The sequence below is a fragment of the Haliotis rufescens genome, unplaced genomic scaffold (assembly GCF_023055435.1).
Source record: "Haliotis rufescens isolate VD_foot unplaced genomic scaffold, xgHalRufe1.0.p SCAF_20, whole genome shotgun sequence".
Lineage (NCBI taxonomy): Eukaryota > Metazoa > Mollusca > Gastropoda > Lepetellida > Haliotidae > Haliotis > Haliotis rufescens.
Window position 1 is genome coordinate 15,875,610 of NW_025963891.1, and position 19,135 is coordinate 15,894,744.

General features: G+C 39.0%; 1 protein-coding gene across 2 annotated transcripts in view; it reads left to right on the forward strand.

The window, feature by feature from the left end:
- Positions 1-540: 540 nt before the first annotated feature.
- LOC124132421 (substance-K receptor-like) overlaps positions 541-19,135 on the forward strand; it is a 62,241-nt gene continuing 43,646 nt past the window's right edge. The window contains exon 1 of one of the 2 annotated variants that reach the window (XM_046496357.2): positions 541-844. The gene's annotated coding sequence lies outside the window, so the exon portion shown is untranslated. Of the gene's footprint in view, positions 845-18,636; positions 18,944-19,135 lie in introns of those variants that run through there. The other variant, XM_046496343.2, reaches the window with a different exon arrangement.

Genomic DNA, 19,135 nt, shown 5'->3' on the forward strand with positions numbered 1-19,135 from the left:
TCATGCGTAAACGCTAATCAAGCAGGTTGTTTCCTCTGTCCGGGTGGAGCCACGAATAACGGCAATATTGCGGCTTAAAGCAACATGTACTCGCTTACTGTCCAGAAAGGACCATATAGAATACAAGTTTGATGCACGGTATCAGAAATCATACTCCAAATAATTTTGTAAAGACTTGAGTACTTGAGTATTTAGCGTTTGGGATTTGAATAGAGATTTTCAGTATTATTATCAGGTTGTTGTCCTTGCATTGGGTTTGTCTAATGAAATAATAACATCAACTATCAGAAAAATGTTTCGAAAATAGAAGTGCCATGAAATAACAACAAGCAAAATATGCCTGAAATTGAGGCAAATGTTTATCCAGATAAAATGCTAAACTCACAATTTTCAATCAGCACTTGTTGAAAAAGTTGCTTTTCAAAACACATTTGAAAAAACCCGTAAACAATCATCTCAGTCTTGTTGGGCCTCAATTAAAGCGTGTTAGCACAGTGTAAAGAGTATTTAGTAACGCCATTTCTTTTACTCGACGAAAATGAGTCAACGAATGCCAAGCTTGAAGAAAGCCACACACTCCACTGTCACATTGTTGTTGCACTCAGATAGGCATTCCGGGGTCAGTCTTAGCATGACGTCAGAGCAAGAGCGGTGAGCGGGCCGAGGAGAGAAACTCTTCATGCAGTGAGGAAGAGAAGTGACGATGTCGCATCATCTTCTGTTTTGGAGGAACTAAGTCGATTGTTCCTGTTGATTCAGCTGGAATGTACTGTGTCTCCATACGATTTGACATCGGACTTTCAAACAGTTTATCACTTTCCGAAAAGAAGATTAAGAGTGCAAGGTAAGCATGCAATGCATAAAAAGTTTAAGGAAAGCATATTTGTTATATTTTAGGACATTGTCACAACGAGCAGCGAAAGCAATTCTTTAAACATTCAGTTCCAAGCAGAAGTGACAAAAGTAGATTGTTTATCAAGCCTTAAATTTGGTTATCATGAGCTCACGACATCAATAAAATACATCCGAAGAGTAAACAACTTCTCATCCCCAAATGTCCATGCACAACCTCCATTATTTGAAAGGAGCAATGAGAATACCTGCATCATGTATCACCCAGGCCAGTAGCCTATAAAACCTAGGCTCTGAGGTAGCTCACCAACATATCGAGCACCTGCTGACTACATGCATGGTGATAAAACTCCTATTAACTTGAATAACAATCTGAGCAACTCAGAACGTCCGTATTTGCACTGCTGTTCAGAGCGGTAACATAAATCACTGATGTTTTTTTTATACCCCTTCTTTTGACCGTGTCTGTTCTTAACATGAGGGTAAGAGCATTGTAATAGATGTCAGTAATGGATGTCCTTTTTACTTGCTCTCATCGTATTGAGGCCATTGTTTCCATATCTTATTCTTTTTAATTGCCCAATGAAAACGTCAGGAAGCCATTAAGGTCCAGAAATACTTGCAACAAAACCGCTTGAGAGACGAAGAGTTAACCTATGACTAATAATGTTATTGTTGCAATGTATCCTGTTCTAAATGAAAATGTAATTCATATGCTTTTTGACCTTGATGATGTTCATTGAACAAATATTCACGTGTTACTTGTTGTCAGGGGCGGTCGGGTAGTCTAGTGGTTAAAGCATTCGCTCGTCACGCCGAAGACCCGGGTTCGATTCCCGACATGGGTACAATGTGTGAAGCCCATTTCTGGTGTCCCCCGCCGTGATATTGCTGGACTATTGCTAAAAGGGGCGTAAAACCAAACTCACTCACTCACTCACTCACTACTTGTTGTCAACATACTCAGTTGACCAATATAGCAAAACTGGCAAATATCCAATCTTTTGTTTTTATGTTGCATGTTTGGTCAGCAAACACGCTTTCGTGATAAAATAATTTAAAATCATCTTCCAATTTAATTAAGTTTCTATTTATTGTATTCACTCGTGGAAAACATGCATATAATGGCTGCGATGATGTTATTGAGATTAAATAAAAAAAATAAAATTCATGAAGCAGACATGTACGCATAGTTAATACTGTAATCGAGTGCAAACATTGATTTGACGTAAGACCGAGGTGATATGCAATGGTAGTTTTGATCAAATATTCTGCCGTCCGCAGTTCACAGGATGTTAATCCCGTTTTTTAGGAGAGGTCCATATCGAATTCTCGTTACAGTCATCACGCCAGTGGGTGAATGCTTGCCATCCGTGATAAGATTTGGTATGATTCTCCTCATAGCAACATTGATAAGAATTCCAAAGTCGATGACTCCTGACGTGAACTGATGGACTTTGAAGTAGACATCCTTCAATTCAGACACTGAAACACAATGGACATGTTCCTACAATTCTGCATTTGGAATGGTCCATAGAGGTCATCGCTTAATGCACATTATGAAGTATTCATATTTGATCTAAAGCAGAATGCAGTTCCATTCACATTTAAGGGCAACCAGTGTGACTTCTTGAAAATATGACCAAGTAATTGCGTCAAGCTTTCCTGGAGGAACAACTTCATCAATAATTTGATTGTGGATGCCTTCTTTAATATTGCCCCCGATTGGATTACACCCTTAATTATGAAAAGCTTCTCATTTGAAATTCTAATGTTGACAGTTTACTTTTTGTAAACGATAGAATTCTTCAAATCATTATGCATGATCGGTTAGATGGAAATGTAAGTAGAAAACACAAAAGAGGTATAGGCTTGTACGAAGGACGTTGTTTGACAATATACTTAATTGAATTGCTGATACAACTAAAGAAGGTTGAAAGAAAGCTTTCAATACATGTATTTTACGATACATAGTTTACGTCAGTATGAAAGCTTACAATGTACACACAGATTAACTTTTCAATGTGATCAATTTGCTATTGCTGTTGATTTGCAAATATTATATAATAATAACTGATTCCCCGTCACATATCGACGCAAACACAAGCGAGAAGGCAGCTGCTTGTGAGCACTTAATGCAAACGTATGTTTGGTAAGTGGAGGTTTCTGCAATCACTTTTGCTGGAAAAAAACCCATCTAACTAATGTTTACCCCAGAAATACAGTAACCTGAGAAAGCATGTTTAGCACACATCTGCTGTTGATAACGTCTAGAGGACGAGACCAACTAATTACTGACAAGCCCTTGAACTCCCGTTGAATTCATACATCCTTCAACAGGTCTCGGGACTATTTTACTGCAGCTAGACCTGCCGAGTGTGCCAGAATCAGGATTTCATACACTTAAGGAGGTTTTGAGTGAGTGACCACGAAGTACCATGTGCTGAACAAATATATCTAATCTCCTTATAAAATGTGCCCTTTGGAATTTGTCGTGAATGTGTATTTATGATCAAACACATATTATGTATATGTATTCACGATGTGTTTGATAGTCCATTCTGACAGGTGTTTCATGAAGAGCTGTGTATCACAGCATGCTTTCCATGTCCAAATTGTCCTGTATAAATATGCTGATATGTCGGTTAATGTATTAATAAATCCGCTGCCCGCATGTTATCGTGGCCATGATGTTCTTATGAATGAAACATCTGTAGACAATGTAAAGAGAAACCGCGTTCATCTCTACCCTGCTTTCCGGACAACTGCATACACCTATAAAGGGTTATAAATGGCCCTTTGGAAAGCCATGTCGTTTTCATCGCGAGATTTATATCTGATCATAACCGATCATAACTGATCATACAGCAGTATTTAAAACCTCATTCCTATCTCCTTTTATATTTTTTTTCACACGCAATTTAAATGCATAATTTTACATGAATTAGTTTAATTATTCTTCCTTGTCGAGATTCTTGAGCAGTCATTCTCGTCTCGCGCAATGAAAATTATTATTATTATTATCATTATTATGTACAGATTACAGATAAGGCTCATCATCAGCGCAGGGTCCTTGTCCCCTCTAAACGCAGCCCAGACAGCGAATGGGACAACTACACTGCAGCCTTCTGCATTACCCAGATTGTCAGAAGGGCTGTGTTTCTGGTAGCAAACCCGGGTACTCTCCCAATGTCTGTCAACAGATTGCAATTGGGAGGTACCAGACCTAAGGCACCGAGAACAATGGGGAGTCGGACAACTTGGTACATGGAATGCAAGCGTGACATTTCGAAAGCTAGGTGCGCATATTTGCCATGCTTTTCCTGAATCTTGTCAATCACATGAGTGTCAAAAGGGACAGGTTTGTTGGCATGGACACGTCTGAGGCTGTATACGGGCCTATTCCAAAGAATTTTGTATTTATCATTTTCCATGACGTCCTCTACATATTCCGGGTCGTACCATGGATGGACCTCTGTGTCAAAACTACAAGCACTCCATCATGTCGCTTAAGATACTGTGGGGTGGGCCAAAGCTGGGCATCCAGTACAACAGTACAGAACCATCAACATAATCAACACTGACACTGAGATTATGTCTGACATTGAAATTATGTCCTGCCATTGAGATTATGTCCCGACATTGAGATTATGTCCTGACATTGAGATTATGTCCTGACATTGAGATTATGTCACTGACATTGAGATTATGTCACTGACATTGAGATTATGTCCTGACATTGAGATTATGTCCCGACATTGAGATTATGTCCTGACATTGAGATTATGTCACTGACATTGAGATTATGCCCTGACATTGAGATTATGTCCTGACATTGAGATTATGTCCTGCCATTGAGATTATATCCCGACATTGAGATTATGTCCTGCCATTGAGATTATATCCCGACATTGAGATTATGTCTGACATTGAGATTATGTCCTGACATTGAGATTATGTCTCGACATTGAGATTATGTCCTGACATTGAGATTATGTCACTGACATTGAGATTATGCCCTGACATTGAGATTATGTCCTGACATTGAGATTATGTCCTGACATTGAGATTATATCCCGACATTGAGATTATGTCTTATTATTGTTATTATAATACGTTGTATCAAACCAATACTTATAAAATGTAGTTCCACGAAGCTTCGTTTCAACTTATACAACGTTCATTGCTTCTAGACTGGATGAATTATACTTAATATATGAAAACGAGGCTCATACCTTAAGCATAGGCGGCCTATCATCAAATCTACATGAAACCGGGTGCGGTTGAGTAGTCTAGTGGTCTTTACGATTAAAGCCCGGGTTCGATTCCCCACATGGGTACAATATGTTGAGCCGTGTCCCGACTCCCTCACTCACTAATGTCATCTTTTGACAATATCAAGTCCAATTTTATCAGAAAACTTACATGATATTGATAACACGACGACAAAACCGTTAACCAAAAGATTCTAAAGTGTATGATAAAATCAGATATATTTGTGCAATTCCGTCTGTATCATCGGCATGTGTTTATGAATCACTATAATAGTGGTGATACCAGGTCTTTGCCAATCTCATTAACATCAGATTTTAGTTCTCGCTACTGCTACACAAAGATCTCAGGACATCCCATTAAGGGTCACGTCAGAACGACCGTTCATCCGACCAATCAGAGCGTCGCTTACCAGATCATGAAAGTGACAGTCGGAATGTGATCCTGATCATGCATGTTCGAAAACTTTAACACGGGGTATTCTGAACGATTGTTACGGGCCTAACGACTGAATCCATACAATCTTGACAATCTATTAGCCATTCCAGAATGTTCTTTTGTTCAGGTTTAGATTTTTTAAATTTGTTTGTCAAAATATGTTTCGAAGCGTAGTCGCCAATTTGAAATTAGTGCCGTAGAGCACGAGAAAGCTGCCTTCTGATTGGCTAATGTTCGCGCAAGGTCGGTCTAACGTGACCCGTAACCGGTGCCTCAGATCTTTGTTTTGCGGCAGCGAGAACTAAGATCTGATTGTAATGAGATTGGGTGTTCGTGAAAAGATGAGCGTATCCTGCTCCATGAGTAGCTCCTGTGGCAAACACGTGCAGTCATTCTATTTTCACATCCATCTTATCTAGGACTGTTCCAACAACCAACAGTTCACGGGGCTGGGGTAAAAGAACTCCGGAGCATGGGGACTATGTGCAATTTCCAAAGTAGGAGGTGTTCCCGTCACTTAGCCATAAAACACACTTCCCTTAATTCTATGTACGGGACTATGTACCAAATATTTCACCATTGTGCATTGTTATTCTATCCGTACATTTTCCCCTTCCCTCTTGGGAAACTAGTTCCGCCGTACACCATGCTTGATGGAAGAACCTGTGCAATGAAGAACCGTGTGTTTACAAAGTGTCACTTGGCTGATCGTTTCTAATCGTACGTGGATCTCGTACATGTTGGTTGTTGATCGTGCTAGCCTGTTTCCCTGGTCTCTATAATGTTGTCACTGATTCGCTCTACAGGCATGTAACAGCTTAGGTATGTATATCATTCACAAAGTGTACGATTCTTCACTGACCCGAAGTTCAACGAACGACAGCATGATCATATCAACTCGTTATCTTATCTGACAGGGTCGTAAACATAACATCAAAATAGATAGTCAGCAGACTGCTGCCATTATATCAACTAATTGATAGATTTGCTGTTTGATAACATGAAGTAAATATTATCTTCATGGTATATGCAACTTTTCAATGAAGAGTTAAGATCAGCATCCCGCGTGGCCCCAAGGGGGTGTCGTTGGGTGGTATTGAGGATCTCCGTTCCGTTCAGTCACATATAATCCAAATAAATCCTAACCCGCTGAAGAGAACTTTTTAATGATCTTTTGGGGTTCATGATAAGACAGGACTCATGTTTATTCTGCATATAAATATGACGTATGTGATTTGACATTGGGTTTTCACATGTTTACCCTTATGGCGAACACTTAGTGCCATCAGATATCTTTAGTGATCCATTCATATCATCTCACCGCTGTTATACCTTTTACGCCTAAAGGCAGATAATCGAGACTGATCCTTCTGATTTTTGTACTTTTCAAGTATGGCTGTCGTTGCACATGATACCAAGGTTTGCTTGCTTGATCAAATAGAGCTTGAAATTCAAATTTAACATAAGTTAAAGAAACTTCAGTTGGCAGGAATAAACCTTTTACTTAACGTTGAGTAATCTCATAAACGTGTCTGAACAATTTGGTGTGTGCATACAAAATAATTATGTTCAATTAGTTAAAGGCGAAACTATAGGGAAAGGAAATAGCAAAAATGCTTTGCTCTCAGACGAAAGTAAAATGAAATGTTTTTAAAATGTCCATTTTCTTTGAAGGTACATGCTTTGAAGCTTGAAACATGTTTCTTATTTCACGCGAGAGCTGTGAAAATACACATACATGTGATAAGTTCATTTCGTAGGTCACTGGTATTCAGCGATGCAGTTAATAAATTGTGGCAAGGATATGTTCTTTTTCTGGAAAATATTTACTTGCACAAGGCATATTTATATATGGTGCAGTATACGACGCTTTCCCCGACTAAAAGATATGTGGTTATTTGAGACTAAGAGATCTTGTCCCTTCGTCCACGATTAAACATCGTTTTCAATTACTTCTTGACAAACTTGGCGTTGAAAGGTGTATTAATTCATCGTCCAGTATATTCTAAAAAGTTTGTGATTATACGTCTTACGACGACTACAATGTTCTTGTCTGCATGGATTCTTGTCCTCTTGGAATGATAATTGATTATTTACCAATGCCTTTTTCATATGACCAATACCCACCCGGTGAATAGGAATGAAAACGGAACAAAACGTTTTAACTACACTTTTTCAACAGCACTTACCTATAGTCAGCTGATATTGTGTTCGTCTGCAAATTTATTTTGACAACGTTAGATCGTTCCACTATATGTAGGTAATGAAGAATAGTATTTAACCTTCCCGATCTTCCAGATGATACACTTGGCGCGGGATAATCATCTCAGTGTGCGCAGCTGAGAACGGGGGTGGCCTGAACTGCACGTCTGTGAGAGCGTAACACATTCGCCACTCATGTATGCCTACCTGGAGAGCGCTGAAACTGTTTGAGGAGTCGTATGTATCACATCAACGCAGTGAACTGCAAGCAGGACTACACCGTACGTCCCTACTAATGCCTGGTAAATGTCCATAACAGTATTTATATGGCTACTGCCGTTAGATCTAGCGGTATCATCACTACACGATTAGTGGTATCAGTGTCCCTCATAAATAGAGACAAGGCACTGTTGGTGTGTGGTCTGATGCTCTTTCCAGAACTAACGTTAAGCCTGCATCAATGGGATAGGAGCATTTCCTTGCCAATTGCATTCATGTTGACGGTTTATCGAGCGTTTCCGCTGCAGTCGATTTCGCACTTGTCTTGGAAGTTGGTTTTGGTGACATGTGATAAAACAATAAGATCTCGAGACGAACTGTAGTCTTGTTAATCTAACTACTGGGTTTTGGAAAGGACACGTGTATATATCTTGAAAGGGGGAATTGGTATCTCTTCAAATTTTAACGCGTATCAATATCACTGACGAAAATTAAGGCACAATGGCGTCATAATGCAATTACCTAGCCAAGGGCATCTTTGGGCTATTCATTTGTACAAGCCATTGGCATCGAGAAATGTACAGTTTACTCGATGTCGACTTGGCCAAGATTTAACAACGTCGGACATAGCAAAACGTCGGGTATATTGTATAGGAAATCCAAGTATATTCGGCTAAGACGAAATGTTTTGAGCCAGATATTGGACGTGAACAAACCGGTAATCCGAAGCAGGCCGCAATTAAAAATACGTTGAAGGAAATAAATCTCGAAAACAAATCCGTTTTACGCATGCGCAAACTATTCACGCGATGAACGCACACATCTTTATAACTGCAAAGAGGCAGACTGTAAGAAGGGCTTACTTATTAAGAATTCGATAGAATGGGAGCGTGCGCCACACGTTGTAGGGAGCATGCGGAAAAAACACTTTGCTGAGTGTAGCACCTGTCAGTTAACGTTATGTTCGGAGCTACACTGTAAACGTCAAAATTCCGATTAGTGAATATGAAGATAATATACATACTGGAAAAACAACAACATGCCCATTCAAGAATGGTATGGTCCCTTCAATGTCTATTAGGAGCTGAAAAAAGTTGTATGCTGTTCACGTATGTCAATTCGACAGCATAAGTTGCTGACATATGTTTGTTTAAACTCAATTATATCACCACCAGAGATCCCTACTGAAGCCATTAATCACGTAGGTGTACAGTATAGCACCATTGGGTTCATGTTCTGTCCTGTGGAAGAGAGTAGTCACGCTGATGTTCTTTAGGATTTTGTCGGACATATGAACCATTGTTGTACATGCAAAGTTCTGCATATTCGTCTACCAACTGATCACATTGTGGAAAAAAAACCACGCAAGTGGGCGGCAAAACGGATAACAACCTTTTCCCGTCAAGCACTGAACCTCCAACATACGCTTGGCGCTGAGATATATCAAGTTGGAAGGTTGCTTTCGACTCAGTGTATTGTTATTGATTCACTTCAGGCAGAATGGAAGAGGGTGCTGTTTGTTTTCCTAGTCGGTTCTCGCAGTGCGAAGATCGAGGCCTATGGGAACCTCTAATTAGTGCAGACAGACTACAGTATGGGTCGGCTTAACATCCATATTCCACTTGCTATCATTTAATTTGAGGTTTCTTTATACGTACGTGTATACACATGTACTTCTTACTCTTATAAAGTTATTAAGAAAAGAATGTCATTTCAAACTGTCTTACATGTACGTTTCATTGTTGATTAACGCCGCACTCAGCAATATTCCAGCTTTATTATGGCGGTCTGTAATCAATCAAGAGATTGATATCATGAGCATCGATCTGACAATTGGGATACGTTGACATGACATGCATCAAGCAAGTCAGCGATCATGACCATCCGATCCTGTTACTTGCCTCTCACGGCAAGCATGCGTAGCTAATATTTCAATCCATAATTTATAAATAAATGTTATTATACTAGAATAAGCAATAAGCTACTGTACTTAATATATAAAAGGACCCGTGAAGATCCGGGGTAGAATAGGTCTTCAGCAGCCAATGCTTATAGTAAGAGGCGACTAACGGGATCCGGTGGTCAGGCTCGCTGTCTTGGTTGATGCATGGATCGATGCTCATGATGTCAATCACTGGATTGTCTTGTCCAGACTCGATTATTAACAGACCGCCATCATTTAGCTGGAATATTGCTGAGTGCGGCGTTAAACAACAACAAACAAACAAACAAAAAATATATAAAAGACTGAGACAAACTCAAAACTGACATGTACACCCTTTGGCATTCTCATATAGTTCCCTATGTTTAACGCCGTGTGTGATCTGGCTGATTATGTGTCATTGTACGCCCACAATATAAGTAGTTGCCAATGGTATCAAGCACTGGTGTAAACAACATTCTCCCACTCACTCTGATATTATGACGTCGATCCTTACGTGTAATTGAATTGGTGCTTTTAAATTTTCTGGTATCGCCTCTAGAATCAAGTAAAAATATCCTAGTTTGGTTTATAGAAATCGAAACGAGATTTTTCCTAACCATAGTTATTACATATTTGTCGTTTCTCCATGCGGGACAAATGGCATCTTACCAAACTTCTCCAGTCAGTGAGTGATAACGAAACTTCGTATAACTGTAATATTATGAATGTGGCACAATGGATAGAGGAGAATGCTGTCATTCTAAAATATGGCTCACCGTATTTATTTGTAGAAAAAACTAAAAGTGTCAGCAAATCCGTAATAACAGCATCTATTTATGTCTTTGGAGTTCTAAAAAGCGTCTATACATATACTAGCTACAGTTTTCTTTGTATGGAATATGATACTATCGACTTCGGAAAATGTGCACCAGATAGTCTATCGGTATGATCACGAGAAAGCTTCATTTACGTGTCCGTGTAAAACAGCTTCTGAAATCAATCCAGACAGATCACCAACAGTCCAAGGCCTTGTGAATCAGCTTGTATAATTTTCTTCCCCTTGAAATGATGCCAGGACCACCTTTCCCAGTGCCACAGAACGACCAGCTGTAGGGGACGCGACGGGCATGTAATAGCTCCCGTTTCGTCATCTGTTTCTAGGCTTGATGGATACATTTAATATGCTTACAATTTCAATGTTCAAGATTCGTATTATAAAACAATACATTATGGCAGGGAGCCAGGTGATCGTTGTACTTTCAACATTTGATTCATTGAGAAAACTAGGCGAATTTGATATCTACTCTAAGAATGGCGTAGACAGTTAAGTTGTGTAACGGTTGTTGAGCATGCTATCAGTGGGATGGGACTGAATCATCGTGCTCTCCAACACTGTAATGAAACGAGGCAGCTGCAGACTATGTCTGATTTGCAGGTAAAGACCGAAAAAGGGAACTGCCTAATGATGATTAGAAAACGTTTTCTTTTAATAATATCAAATACACATTTGCTGAGGCTTGCAAGATTGTCTCTGTAAATTTGCTGCTGCCATTTCGTCTGGCTTCGAATGTCATCATGCTAGACCCATGGATTCCAGTATACCTCATGACGCTCCTATCCTATTGCAAAATGTTCTTAGCTGGCTTCCTTTTCCTCATTACATTGGTAACAGAATCGCAACGAGGCACCCACCGGTCTGGTGCCATAAAGCGTCCAGACGTTGTAAATACTGCCAGGTGTGAAACTGTTACATTGTCAATGTATAATTAGGATAAACATTAACCGTTACTCTGATTCACATAATTAATTTCTGAGTTAGCAGACAAAGTGAATCGAACTTGTCAGGACTACCAATTGTTTCGTGCCGGACGATATGGGATATTGAAGTAACCAATGTTATCTTCTTGCTATGCTGCTTGAAGCTTTTTATTAATGTCTGCTTGTACGATTCTGTGTTTGTGCAGTGATCTTTAGTGCATGGGTGAGATGTAATGCCATAGAGTATCGCAGACACAGTGCAGCCGAAAATCCCATGTCCTATTTTATCAGCATATGTACCTGATTTTGATATAAATAAAAGCGACTAAACACTTTCCATATTCAAAAGAAATTTCACTGTCAAGCTTTATCATGAGCATGCGTTTATAAATCACAATCAAATAGTAATGATACGAGGTGTTCGCGAAAAGGTGAGCGTATACTGCTCACCGAGGGTACCTGTCACAAACGCATGCAAAGGCAAGTCAATTGCTCACCTTAAAAAAACCCACGGGAACATATATATGGTACAAAAAAAAGTCAGAATACAGAAATTGCATCCGACAACATATATATATATATCAAATTTGGAAGTGTTTTCCACATGCTTACTTTTAAACTTTCTGAAAGCTTTACTGATGCCTTGAATGCTGTAACATTGATAAAAAAAGTTCTGAGCAAGAGTTGTATGGAGCTCTGTGAAAGTTTGATAGAAAGAGCATACTCGATGGTACCTCAAAAGTGGAGAAATATATACACCAAAGGCTGGAGCTGCAGGATATTTCTCGACATAATGAGATAGTTGACTATTGGAAACGCTTGGCAGTTTCAATGAAACAAGATCTGATTCCACTCCAGCTGACTACAGGTAGCTCACCACAACTTCCGCCACACTGCTGCCTCGCTGTGTCAAGCCAAATCCGGGTCTGTCGTTATCAAATGCTGAAACGTTAAGGTGTATAACCTAATACAGTAAACTACGGTTATAACGAACTCAAAGGGACCACTAATTTTAGTTCGTAATACCCGTAGTTCATTATAAGCATACATGCAGCATATATACAAGAAATGACCGGGACTAAAAATAAGTTCGTTATATCCGCCAGTTCGTTATAAGCGTGTTCGTTATAACCGTAGTTTACTGTATTACAAGATATCGATTTGCTGAAAAAGTACATCTACGATGTCTCCCTAAAGATGACGGTTGTGTCGAATACAAATGTTGGAAAAACATTATTAATAGTGTTTTAGGTACAGAAGAATGTTCATGTTGGTAAGCAATAGTGCCCAGCTTCATAGATATAACAGTCGCATTGAAATATGCGGTTTGGAAATATCTGTTTCAGGACAAATAACTTTTTTCCCCATCCCAGTGGCCAGCCTTAATTCGTTTTATTTTCTCTATGATTACCTATTATTACGCACCGGCTAATTCAACACGTGTGACGCACTTTATGAATTAATATTAAGATTCATTACCAACAAAGTGCTCGTCAATAAAATACTCGAAAACATATTTATGGCAGAGCAACATCCCAAAAACCTGACTATTTGTTATACACCTACTATATTTAGTATTTGAGACAAATACCTCAGTTGAACATCCTTACTTGAGCCTGAGAAGAGAAACAATTTTGACAACCAACTGTCGTTTCTTATGTGCTTTTTCAGGTATAATATACAATCACCGATCCACTTTCCATCGCGTTTGTCACCATTAACACGAATTTATGAAATGGCTACTTTTTAAACATAACAGTGTTATTTATTCACATAACATATTGATATTTTAACGCTACCTCATAACAGTCGCCAGTTATGTCGCCACGTGATATACATGTAATGCTCTAGTGCCCGGGAGAGATCGCTGGTAACATGTGATTGTTACCTCCGAACCTTAAGAAGTAGATATAGCTTTGACTGCTTACAATTATGTCAGGGGCCACTGAAACCTAACTGTTGTTTGTCTGGACTAGACAGATGCCGATGGGTCAACAGTGGGCTGTAAAAGCGTCGGCAGGTTATTACGGAGGCCATCGTAAACGGGATATATATGTAATGCTAGTGCCCGGGAGAGATCGCTGGTAACATTAGCTTGTTTTGAACAGATAACACAGCCTCACTGAATACAGGGACGTTGTTTCTACCAAAACATCTACGGAGTGTCTACCACACTACGGACAAATCCGATACGCTTGAGGGCATTATCCATTTTTAAAGGATGTTAATACACTTGACCAATACGTTTCTTAGTATTCTTGCATTAACACAGTCTACACATTTTCAACGCACATACATACAGAATTTAAACCTGAATCTCAATGAACTGGCTTCTGGGCAATCGTAATTTAACATCTCACAATGTTTTAACACTTCAACAGCTTTGTTGAATTTATTCATATGCATTGATCATATTATCCAACTGGTAGAATCAACAAAATAAACACAAACTTTGAAGAAATACAATCAAGTCTGGGGTTTTCGTTATAGAGCTCACAGTGTAGCTGTTACTAATTCTACACTTAATATATCATCTATACATTGTTTTCTTATTGGAGTGCTTTGAACGAAAAACCCATGACAGTTTTATTCGAAACGTTAGTTTAATGGTCACACATTTCTGGTTTCTCAGCTTCTATACGATGTCCTGTGTGGGGACCAGTAACACATACATTTGAGTAAACATGTTAGTCATAAAACAGGAAATATCAAATATGTGTGAGCTAAACATTGTGAGTTATGCGGATAGCTGGGAGCGTAAGGTAATAAAATGTTAAGTGAATTGCTAGTTCGTCACATAGTTTCCTCCTTAATGCATAACCTCGAATGTTTCAGGGTCTGCTAGTAGTTATATATTTGCAAACCTAACATGCCACATCCTTTCTTATCATTTGTGAGAGGGTACAAACCCATTAGTCAGCACCTTTACATACAGTACACAATACGGAGGGCGATCCTCTGAACATCGGTAAGGATGGACCAGCTCAACTGCTCACTCAACAACACAGGGGGATTAGCTTGTATACTCTGTAGAGCTTGCAGATTTTCTTTAAAAGATGAAACACATCTATAATATTCTAGGAAATCAATAATGAAAACGCACGGACTGAGTGAGTATAGTTTTACGCCGTTTTTAGCAATATTCAAGCAATATCACGGCGGGGGACACCAGAAATGGGCTTCACACATTGTACCCATGTCGGGAATCGAACCCGGGTCTTCGGAGTGACGTGCGAACGCTTTAACAACAAGGCTACCCGACCGCCCCGAAAACGCACGGAATCTTTATGATTCAGGTATATATGCGACGAGGATATAAGAATGAAGTATCTGTCTGTATGAGAAGAAGGATGACTTCAACATTCCAATATTCAACTTACCCTTTATGTCGAGGAATATTCCTGCAGCTCCAGCCCTTGTAGTCTACATTTCACAAGTTTTGAGGTATAATCGATCATGCTCTTTCTGCCAAGATTTCAGAGAGCGGCATACGAATCTTGCTCAGAGGTTGTTTGATCAAGGTTATAACATGCAAGGCGTCAGTAAAGTTTCTAAAATGTTTTATGTGAAGGACATTTCGAAATTTGACTCATAAGTGACAAGAATAAAGTCCTATGCATTTCCCTATTTTGACTTGTGCCATTTGTTCCCGTGTTTTTTCAGGTGAACAATTGAGTTGCCTTTGTATATGTTTGTGACAGGTTCCACAGGTGGAGCAGGATACGCTCACCTTTTCGAGAACACCTCGTATCATCACGATTTGATAGTGATTTATAAACACATGCTCATGATATAATCGGAATCGTACAGTCGACTCGGTTTTTGACAGAGTTTTCCTATAATAAGAATGTGGGTAGGGATGTGTCGCTTGCATTTATTAATTACAAGGCAGGTGATGTACCCAGCTCTCCTTCGCAGTTCTTAAGCCTTGGATAATGAGTGTTAATGCTTTATAACCAATTGGCCAGATGACCCTCGTGTTTCTTGTTTTACAGGACAATAATGTTGCTCCGAAGTATTCAGTTTAACCTCCTTAACCTTGATAAACTCAGAGCATCTATAACAATTACTCCTATTCCCCTTTTGAGAACTCAGCATCTTTGAATGAATCGGACAAATGGATTCAAGTCAAGTCAAAGTTCAGGTATATTTTGTATGTATATGCGACGAAAATGTGTAGACTGTGTTAATGTAATAATACTTAGTAACGTATTGGTCAAGTGTGTTAACAAAATGTGTAATGCCCTCAAGCGTATCGGATTTGTCCGTAGTACGGGAGACACTACGTAGATGTTTTGGTAGAAACAACGTCTCTGTATTCAGTGAGGCTGCGTTATCTGTTCAAAACAAGCTCATGTTACCAGCGATCACTCCCGGACACTAGAGCATTACATATATATCCCGTTTACGATGGCCTCCGAAATAACCTGCCGACGCTTTTACAGCCCACTGCTGACCTATCGGCATCTGTCTAGTCCAGAGAAACAACAGTTCTTTTTCAGTGGCCCCTGACATAATGGTAAGCAGTCAAGCTATATCTACTTCTTAAAGTTCGGAGGTACTTATATCTTATTTACGGAGGTGTTACTATTACGAATTCTATTCTTTCAGGTGATTTTCTTAAAATTGGAATGTGCGCTTTGGTTGTGAATGATTCATAATTTTTAAACTTATATGTCCACTAGCAGTCCTGTTTTGTAAATGAAAATACACAGTGTCTGTTTCAAGAACGGTCAACATCATGCCTTTTTGACTGCCCTTCAGTAGGTCCTTCTGAATTCACTTGGAAACATTATATATGTACGTCACAGTAGAACACCAGTTATTCTTTAAATCATTTACTGTATTGTGAAGGTATTAATGAATAATCAGTTAGACATGTTTGAGGGTTATTACCTTATCACAAATCTCTTAGAAAATTAAGAAGTCGACTGTTTTAACCAGGGAAGCGGACCACATAATGTTGGTCATCACATCAAAACCACGTGAGAGCTTACACTGTTCTGTTTAATATATATTATGCACGCCTGCAAACAAGATATTGTTTGAAAAGAATTTGTTTTCGATCATTGCTTCAAGACAAGCCGAATGATGTCCATCATGATCAGCGAATATTTATGTGTGTGGAAATCTGAGACAAATTCTTTTTTGAAGAATATAGAATAGTTCGTCCCTAAACTCTGCATATTTGCCCGCAGATTTGGAATTCATAACTTTATTATATTAACAGCAACATTATATGAATGTAGAGATGTTACGCGTTTTAAAGCACATGCAATTTGTATAACTCCTCGTTGATTGTAAAATATCAATACTTATGTTCCTAATAATAATTGAAATTTTGAGGCCTATTCAATTTCTCACTCTTTTGTGAATATATACTCTGATACAGATGTTGCACTTGTGGTTGTTTAGTCACAATGTTTTACGCATTACTCATGCAAAAAGTTTCATATCGTTTTTCAAACTCTCCATATTCCATCAAAATAAAATAGAATGGCATAGAACTTTTTTTATGTATGACATGTTGGAGTAAAACTGGCCATTAAAATGTTATTTATAATAATTCAAATTTATACGATTGTTGCTCTGTCACTCTGGATAATTTAGAATACATTCAGGATAAATTGAAATGGATCCTTTAATACAGAAACTCGAGTGCCTTACTCACGTGATGCAAAGATACAACAATTTACCACACAACATCTTACCTTGATATGATGTTGACATTTTAGTTGGCCTATAAACATTGTTGTATACTGTATACTACTGGTAATGTAATGTCTTTCGCGGCTGCTTACTGCCACCGACATGACACTTGTCAAGTATAATTATCACCGCTGACATTTTTCTTCAGGGTCTAGAATACCAATAAAACTGTAGTGTAACCTAAACATGGCGTTTAAACAAGTGTTATTAACAAGTTGATGTAACATATCAAGCGTACACGTATATCCTTGTTTCATCCCTACGTCAGTGTATACGTATATCCTTGTTTCATCCCTATGTCAGTGTATACGCATATCCTTGTTTCATCCCTACGTCAGTGTATACGTATATCCTTGTTTCAACCCTAGGTCAGTGTGTCCGTATATCCTTGATTCAACCCTACCTCAGTGTATACGTATATCCTTGTTTCAACCCTACGTCAGTGTATACGTATATCCTTATTTCATCCCTACGTCAGTGTATACGTATATCCTTGTTCAACCCTACGTCAGTGTATACGTATATCCTTGTTTCAACCTTACGTCAGTGTATACATTGTACGTGTATTCTTGTTTCAACCATACGTCAGTGTAGACGTATATCCTTGATTCATACCTACGTCAGTGAATACGTATATCCTTGTTTCAACCCTAGGTCAGTGTATACGTATATCCTTGTTTCAACCCTACGTCAGTGTATACGTGTATCCTTGTTTCAACCCTACGTCAGTGTATACGTATATTCTTGTTTCAACCCTAGGTCAGTGGATACGTATATCCTTGTTTCAACCCTAGGTCAGTGTATACGTATATCCTTGTTTCAACCCTAGGTCAGTGTATACGTATATCCTTGTTTCATCCCTACGTCAGTGTATACGTATATCCTTGTTTCATCCCTTGGTCAGTGTATACGTATATCCTTGTTTCAACCCTAGGACAGTGTATACACGTGTACGTATATCCTTGTTTCAACCCTAGGTCAGTGTATGCGAAAATCCATGTTTCAACCCTCGGTCAGTGTACACGTATATTCTTGTTTGAACCCTACGTCAGTCTATACGTAGATCCATGTTTTAACCCTGCGTAGATTATAAGCACGATGGTCAAAGTACGAAATGCTTCTGATAAACAAAGCCATAACCAGTGACGTATTTGTAAACACTAGTAATTGATTACCCTAGAATTATAGGACAGCGCCGTCTTAACTAGAGTTCCATTGCTTCAGTCATCAACATGTCCCGAAGACAGATACTGCCCTTCTCTGTAGCGATGAGGCAAATCACGCAGCTTACCTCAAGTAGTAATTGAACATTGCTTCTTCTTAACGTGTTGATCCATGGTTTCGGAAGCTTAACTCTCAGCCTACTTCTAAAAGCATGGGGAAAATTGCCTGCTCTCGGCAGTCCTGCGTGTGGTAGGGCTTGGCTGGGGATGTTAGAAACCGTCGCTGACTTGTGATCAATACGCTGGGAGAGCCAAAGAGATGCCTCTCGTCATTGCGCTTACACATAGGATTATGATGGATGGAGACAATATGTGACTGTATTATACGCAACGCAATACAATCAAGGTAAGCACTCTTCTGTCCATGTAGAAATTCTTGGAGATACTATGTATGATTAATATGGTTTCGCTGGTAAGATAAATAACTTTAGTCACGTTCGGTTACTGGTATTACACCTCTTTCTGTGCGGCAACATCTGGATATCTGAACCTTTGGTTTGATTCAAATAAACATATTGAGATATTTGCTTTTCGCAGT